Consider the following 8,593-nt stretch of genomic DNA (forward strand, 5'->3'; position numbering starts at 1 on the left):
TGAATGAACCTAAAGGCATGATATTCGTGGATGTGAATATCAAATGTACCACAATGAGTGCACTTGTGGATACTCGGGTGTCTCACCTCTTCATATCTCAAGAGGCCGTAGAGAAGCTAAATCTTCTAGTTGAGAAAGGAAGAACCGGTTGGCTCAAAATCATGAATTCCAAGGAAGTCTAAACTAGCAGCGTGGCTAGGAATGTAGAGCTCCATCTTGGTCCATGGACCAGCGGGGAGAATATCGAGATAATCCCCCTTGAAGATTATGACTATGTGTTGGGTCTTGAATAGCTCGACAGGATTAATGCAGACATTATGTCGTTCGCAAATTGCATATGCATCCTAGATAAGTAGTGCCAATGCATGGTTTCGATCCATTGCAAGTCGGGACGCGATAGGAAGATTTTATCGACCATGCAACTGTCGAAGGGAGCAAAGAAAGGGGAGATGATTTTCTTAACAACATTGAAGGCTGATGACATGAAGGAAGGCGACACGTCAAAGGAGGTCACCTAAGTTCTCAATTTGTTCCGAGATATGATGCTGCTTGAAGTGCCCAAGAAGCTTCCCCCTCGAAGAGAGGTGGATCATTGAATCGAGCTCATACTTGATGCTTGAACGCCAACCATGGCACCTTATCATATGGCCCTGCCCAAGTTGGAAGAATTGCAAAAATAAATCAAGGAGTTGCTCGACAAGGGATACATTCGGCTCTTTAAGGCTCCATTCAATGCCCCAATCCTATTCCATAAGAAGTATGACAAATCCCTTCAGATGTGCACTAGCTATTGAGCATTAAACAAGCTCACCATAAAAAATAAGTATCCGATTCCTCCCATTACATATTTGTTCAATCAGCTTGGGGAAGTTCGGTGGTTCACCAAACTCGATCTTCGATCAAGATACTACCATGTTCGGATTGCTGAAAGGGACGAGCCAAAGACCGCGTGCGTGACCTGATATGGATCGTACAAGTTCTTTGTCATGCCTTTCGGCTTGACTAACGTGCTGGCCACATTTTGAACTTTGACGAATAAGTTACTACACTTGTTTCTTGATTGGTTTGTGTATATAACTAAATGCTCGAGGAACATGCCAAGCACTTGAGGCAAGTCTTTTGGGTCTTGCAGGAGAATGATTTGTACATGAAACGTGAGAAATGCGCATTCACACAAATTAAAGTCCCATTTTTAGGACACACTGTCAGGGGTGGACACGTGTGGATAGGGGTGGACAAGATCCGTACCATCGTTGAATGGGAACCACTGATCAAGGTGACAGAGTTGAGATCATTCCTTAGTCTTACAAACTATTATTGATACTTCATCCGGTCTATTTGAACATCACCATACCACTCACGGATATGCTAAAGAAAGAAAGGCCGTAGGAGTGGACGGATCGGTGTCAAGAGGTGTTTGATCGGTTGAAGCGGGCCATGACCGAGGAATCGGTGTTTGTGTTGCTCGACCATGCCAAGCCATTTGAGGTAGAAACTGATGCTTTTGATCTTGCTATCGGCAGTGTCCTTATGCAAGATGGGCACCCAATTGCCTTCAAACCTCGGAAATTGACCTATACTGAGTGGTGATACACGATCCAAGAGAAAGAGATGGCTACGGTAGTGCATGGCCTTCGTATGTGGAGGCATTACCTCTTGGGACCTCGGTTTGTTGTGAGGACGAATAATGTGTCACAAGCTATTTCCAAACCCAAAGGAAGCTTAGCTCAAAGTAAGCTCAGTGGCAAGACTTCTTGGCCAAGTTCGATTATGTGCTGGAGTATAAGTTGAGGAAGGCTTACTTCATGGCGGATGCCTTGAGTTGAAAGATGGAGCTGGCCAACATAGTGAGCCGACCTAATTGCTCGTGGGTCGACTATATCAAGGAGGGGCTCAAGCTTGACCAAATGGCCCAAGCACCCTTTTGGTACGCACAAGAGTGGAAGACCAGGCGATTCAGGTGTGATGACGATTTCCTCTACATCAAGGGATGATTACTCTATGCGCCGCTCCATGGGAGATTGAGGAAAAAAGTGCTACGCAAGTGCCATGACTCAAAATGAGCAGTTCATATGGAAATCCACTACACCATGTCACTTTTTGAGAACCAATATATTTGGGAAAACATTGAGGCATACGTGCGAACGTGTCTAATGCGCCAACAAGATAAAATAAAACAACGTTCGTCGTTAGGGCTCCTTGAGCCGTTGCCCATCTCAAAGCATCCATGGGAGAGTGTCTCCATGGACTTCATTATGAACCTGCCAAAGTTCGAAGGATGTTAGACCCTCATGATCATTGTGGATTGCTTCTCCAAGTATGCGATGTTCATGCCAGCAACCAAGGATTGTTCGGTTGAAAAGGCGACCAAGCTATTCCTTAAGCATGTCGTCAAGTGCTAGGATGTATCTTGCACGATTGTGAGTGATCACGATCCTTGATTCATTGATCGGTTTTGGATCGAGCTCTTCAAGTTGCTAGGGTCGAACCTCAACTTTTTCACGAGTTTGCATCCCAAAACTTACGCTCAAACAAAGAGGGTAAATGTGCTCATAGAAATACACCTCCGGCATTATATGAGCAACACACAAGTGAATTGGGCGCAGCTGATCGACATGGCCCGGTTCTCATACAACTTACAGTGGAATGAATCCACAAATCAAAGCCCATTCGAGATCATGATGAGGCTACAGCCGCTCACACTGAGCGTGGTTGCCTTGGGCTACCAAGGGAGTAGTCCATCAGCGTATAAGTTCATGAAGGAGTGGGATGAACAAGCGAACTTGGTGCAAGCGTGCCTGTACAAGGCCATGGAACACATGAAGAAGTGGGCGGACGAGAAGCGATGACACATGGAATTTCAGGTTGGGGACCTAGTGTTGGCCAAGCTACACTTGGTCCTTTGGTATCGAAATGTGCATGAAAGGCTGATCCATCGCTACGAAGGTCCTTTTCAAGTATTGCAGCAGACTGAGAAGGTTGCATACAAGTTGGATTTGTTGGCCAAACTCAAAGTACATCTCGTGTTCCACGTGAGTATGCTAAAACCTTTCCATGCAAATGAGGAAGACCTAGATCGAGGTGAATCACAACGGGTGCCCCTTGGGACAAAAACCTTATATGATTGGGATGTCAAGTGCATCATGGCAAACTGAGTCACATGGGAGAGGTATTGCGTATCAAATAAAGAATACTTGGTTCAATAGAAGGGCCTTCTTGAGAGTGAAGTCAATTAGGAACCGTTTGAGGTTTTGTCGCAATTCAAGAGATGCACAGATGCCTTTCATGTCGAGGACACGACGAGGGCGTCACTTGAATAGGTGCGAGAGATTGACACGGCCCAAGGACGAGCATGATCCAAGACCATCCAAAATGATGGAGACGTGTCCCATACAAGGGCCAGCCCACAAGCTGCCCATGACCGACCCCAGAACAACCTATGATCAATGCGAGAGTCGGCCCATGTGCAAAGTGGGAACAAGCCCGTGACCATTCATCTCCCTTGTGTTAGGTGACCCTTTGGTTTCCCCACGGATTAATCCTGTAGACCCATGTCAAGCATCCATTGGACTTTCCCACGCTTTAGGGCCTCTTAAGCTGCATGCACCCTTATAATGATTGTACATTTTTAAATACTACCGTTGGATCGGAGAGGGTAATGGCTGAGATGAGATTCATCCATGTATAAATGAGGGATCCTCTCTCTTTAGTTGTACACTCTAGTTCACAAACTAATACATTCGAGCTTCACTCTTATATTTCATTCTTGTGAGCTGAGGGTGTGTAAGGTTGACTTGGTATCAAATCCTAAAGTCGCACGGGTGTGTGATCATTCGTAATCGATCAATCCGTGACACCTGGCTCTTGAAGATGGTTAGATGCCTGATCTGCTGGAGTCGTGCCAACTCTGGCCAGTCGCTAGGTGAGGGAAGCAGTAGTAGTGAGATTTGGCCTGGTGGCAGTAGTCGTTTTGAGGATGATGTTGGCCTGGGAATCGCAGAGTGAATCAAGAGAGAGAGGAGATCAAGTTGGTGATGTGAGAGTAGAGATTGAAGATCTCCAGGTAGTACCCAACCTAATGTGTGAAAGTTTCATTTTAGGTAAATCATAGAGCTGCACATGATGATAGAATGATTTGAGCTGTTCTAATTGCTCATAAGAAATTGTGATTTTGGCCTTTTTACCACGTAGTCGTTTAAATTGTGAGCAAAAAAGGCAATTTCCACCAATTGTGATCTCTCGATCATACATAAATACGTCTATAAATATAAGAATAGAAGGTTGTGCCCTATTCTATGACCGGATGTCACATTTTATGTACATCTCTTACTTTATAGAGGCATGCCCTTACGGAGTTGTTGTTGTTGTTGTTTTTTTTTTTTTTTTTTTTTTTTTTTTTTCTCAACGACGATGGCATATGTTGCAATAATGCTTCACAAATGAAGGGTGCTGGTTAAATTTCAATAATTGAGTTCATTCTCAAAACATCTTTCCATCTTTATTCTTTCATTTTGGATCAAGAGATTGTAGTCTATTTACTCATACTAATGTAATCAATGTCGAAGAAGGTTAGGGCCTGTTCGGCTCAACAATATCGTGCGACAATGACATTCCATTCTGAGATGGTTGCAGCATCTGTCGCATCATGTTTCGATGCACTGGACTATTTCTTGCTGATCATGTTTCGGAATTGAACATCAAGTGAATTAAAGAACGCTAGAAAAATCAGGCCAACGCGATGGGAGGACGTAATTGATGAGAGGAGATCCTCCGTCGGCATGCTTGGCATGTGGCGTGGGCATCGATTTGCATCATGTTTACCGGCGATGGATACAAAATAACCCTAAGGAAGCATATGTACCAAGCATATTCCCGAACGCATTGCCCCCACCAATGCAGTGCGGTTGGCGGGTGGGGTTGTCCCCTTCCCTAACTTCCGATCACACAAGTTCACAGCCACCCGCGTCATGTTATTGTTTTCCAAAACTAGGCAAAAAGAATTGCCCCGAGCATCTTCGCCAACCAATCGTGCCTCCGGTGGAATGCTATTTCGATCCCAACCACGTGGCCGAATCCACTACATCCGATATCTGCACTGATTCGGCTGTTCTATCAGCATCATGTTGAGCCAAACTTCTCGTCATACCTCCTCTTCCTCATCGACTTTTGGGAGTCCAGGGGAAGGGGAATGCGATGCGCTGTCTAGCATCGTGACCCTTGTGTCGGTACTGGATGTGCTGTATACCTTTCTTTTTCTGGTTTTTTGTATCGTCCGTTCTAGATTTATGGTTCAAACGACAACAAGAGCCGACTAGAGAAGGGCTAAAGTGCGCATGCGATGTGAGGTCTTGAGTTTCCAGCGCAAAGAGACAAAACTCGCTTCGCAGAAAAAGATGAAAGATGCGCCGTCTACTTTCGGGCGAGAAGTGCGCATGCGATGTCTGGTGTAGAGAGTTTTGGCTGAGTATCAAATGATGCGACCGCCGACAGGTACTACGTTTCCAAATAGTTTTAAGCCACATATCAAGCACCAGAGAGTTGCAGACCGAGAAAGATGGTATGTGGAGAGAGAGAGAGAGAGAGAGAGAGAGGCACGAAAAGAAGCTGACCCCATATGGTAAAACTTCCTCTAGGCTTGTCTTGATCTTCGTAGTCGCATGTTGTATGGAGATCCTTCCTCAATCGACAACCTTAAGCTTGGAACGAGAGGTGGTCTACGGACAGTTGTCTGCATCTATGTGAAAGTACAGGTATAAAAATGGGAAGTGAATGAGCGAGATCAGCAAGCTAGGAAAAGTGAATTTTACAAGTCCCGCTAAAATCATGGCACGGTATTTACCATCAATAACGGTGCCACAATGACCACAAATTCCCATACGTATGGATTTGGCAACCGGAGCTATGGAAATCAAAGATATTGAAGACCATAACTAAGGGATATTGAAAAGCAAATCCACGGAAGATTATTATTTTATTATGGAATTGAAAACATCGTGGAATATTATAATGAAATGTTATAATGCTCATAAAATAAGAATATTCACATTCAACAACTTTTTACTCTTGATAAATGTCGCAACATCTATATCATAAAATAAAACAAGAAACTTATGACATTCACTTGTTTACAATAAAACTAAGTAATTATCTAAATAAATAAATAAAAACACCCATTCTATGAAGTTTTTCCCTTATAAAGTAATGTTGGAAATTCTTTATATATCATCATAATCGTAATATTTAAAAGATCATATTTCACATACTATTTAATATGTTTCACTCAATGAAAAAAAATGTCATCAACAATGGCACAACGTTATAAAATTAAATAATAAGGCATTTTATAACATCATGTGTACATGATTACGATCAAATGTAATAAATCTTTATAGAATATCGTAAGATAAAATAAATGTATTTTACGATGTTTCAAACTTGATCACATTTTCGCATAGTAAATTCGCAAAATTCGATTTTGTTTAGATCTTACGCACTACATTGATTGACACCAAGTGGAAATTTTCCTAATAATTTATTTGGGTTGGTATACATATGACCAACTAAAATCATCATATCTCAAAAGGAATAAGTGAAGCAAAAAATTTAATCAAACAAAATACTATGAATTTTTAAATAAATTTGATATTTACAAATTGATCATGATTTTGGTTTTTGGGTTAACTTGCATTGCTTTGGCTCAAATTGAATTTATCAATGCTTTAAGTTGTATAAATAAGGTTCAAGTGTTAATTTTGGTAATTGTATTCATTTTGTTAAATGATGAACATATTTTTCATGACTATAAATGTGAAAAATGTTCTACATATTAATGTTGTGAATATAAATTCTAAATTTATTTGTCTTAAATAAAAATGTTTGAATTAGTCCTTCTACACGAAATTTAAAATATTTCATGTAGATAATGCTTTCAATAAAGCTCTTTTCAATTCCCTAAGATTTTTCTATTTTTTTATTTAATCTATTTTTTTAATCTAAAGATTCCCACTATGGGATTCACAGATTTCTTAAGGAAACCGGACAAATGAGTTGTCCGGTTCCCTTAAAAATCTTGTAGGTGGGAAGCTAAGTAGACCAATACACGACACGATACGATACATCGATACGTCATTTATCAAAAATAGAAAATTATGACATGTTGAGATATCTTGTATATTAAATGAATATTTTTATTTTTAATTAATTTGATTCAAATTTATAAATAAATAAATAAATAAAAAAAGAGCCTATAATGAATTTACACTAATAATATTAATAAATTGACAAAATTTATTAATGAAACTAAGAAATTTGAATCAACTTATTTAAATAAATCCATGATCTTCTATAATGACCAAAATTTACCATTCAACATTCAATATTTTTATTTTTGAAATTACTTTTTAATCTCATAAAATCTCATCATGGGGTCCACCCCAACCACTGCCCCAACTCCCTTCTTTCCCTCGTTTCTTGCCACCTCCACCCCAAATTTATTTCTCTAAAATCATCATAACTCAAAAGGAATAAGTGAAGCAAAAATTTAATCAAACAAAATACTATGAATTTTTAAATAAATTTGATATTTACAAATTGATCATGATTTTGGTTTTTGGGTTAACTTGGATTGCTTTGGCTCAAATTGAATTTATCAATGCTTTAAGTTGTATAAATAAGGTTCAAGTGTTAATTTTGGTAATTGTATTCATTTTGTTAAATGATGAACATATTTTTTCATGACTGTAAATGTGAAAAATGTTCTACATATTAATGTTGTGAATAGAAATTCTAAATTTATTTGTCTTATAATAAAAATGTTTGAATTAGTCCATCTAATTCAAATTTATTAATGTTGTGAATACAAATTTATTTCTCTTTTATTTCCCTCCCCCATCACCTAACACGATGTCACTTCCCCCTCTCTCCAAAATTAAAAATCAACCCTCCCTCCCCACTCCTTCTTTCCTTCGTCTCTTCCCCCACCCCCAAATTTATTTATCTCCCTCCCCTACCACCTGTCAAGTTATCACTTCCCACTCTCTCCAAAATGAAAAATCACGCCAAGTCCATACAATCCCCCCCTTTTTAATTTATTCTTTTTGAGTTGCCTTCCCAAAAACTCTAGCCAGCGCCCTCCTTCTCCTCCTCCTCCTCCTCCTCCTCCTCCTCGCCGCACAACCTCCTTCCTCTCCTCTTCCTCTCGATCTTTGCTTGCTCTCAGTCCTTGTCACAATCATTCACCACCTCGTCTCTAGCCCTTCCTCCCTCGCAACTACAGCCTCATCGCCGATCTATCGTAGCATCATAGTGGCGGCTTAAGTAGTACCAACACTGACATGTGACTTGACACGCAACTCAACGCACAACTCGACGCGACGCGACACGACACGCCGACAAATTATTTCTCAAAAAACAAAGAATTCCGATATGTTGGGACATGTTGTATATTAAATATATATATTTATATATAGATAATAAATTATCATTTTTATGATTATTTCAATCAAATTAATTTGAATCAAATTTATAAATAAATAAATAATAAAAAAATCCTAAAATGAATATACACTAAAAACATTAATTCGCAATTTATTAA

The sequence above is a fragment of the Eucalyptus grandis genome, chromosome 9 (genome assembly GCF_016545825.1).
Source record: "Eucalyptus grandis isolate ANBG69807.140 chromosome 9, ASM1654582v1, whole genome shotgun sequence".
Lineage (NCBI taxonomy): Eukaryota > Viridiplantae > Streptophyta > Magnoliopsida > Myrtales > Myrtaceae > Eucalyptus > Eucalyptus grandis.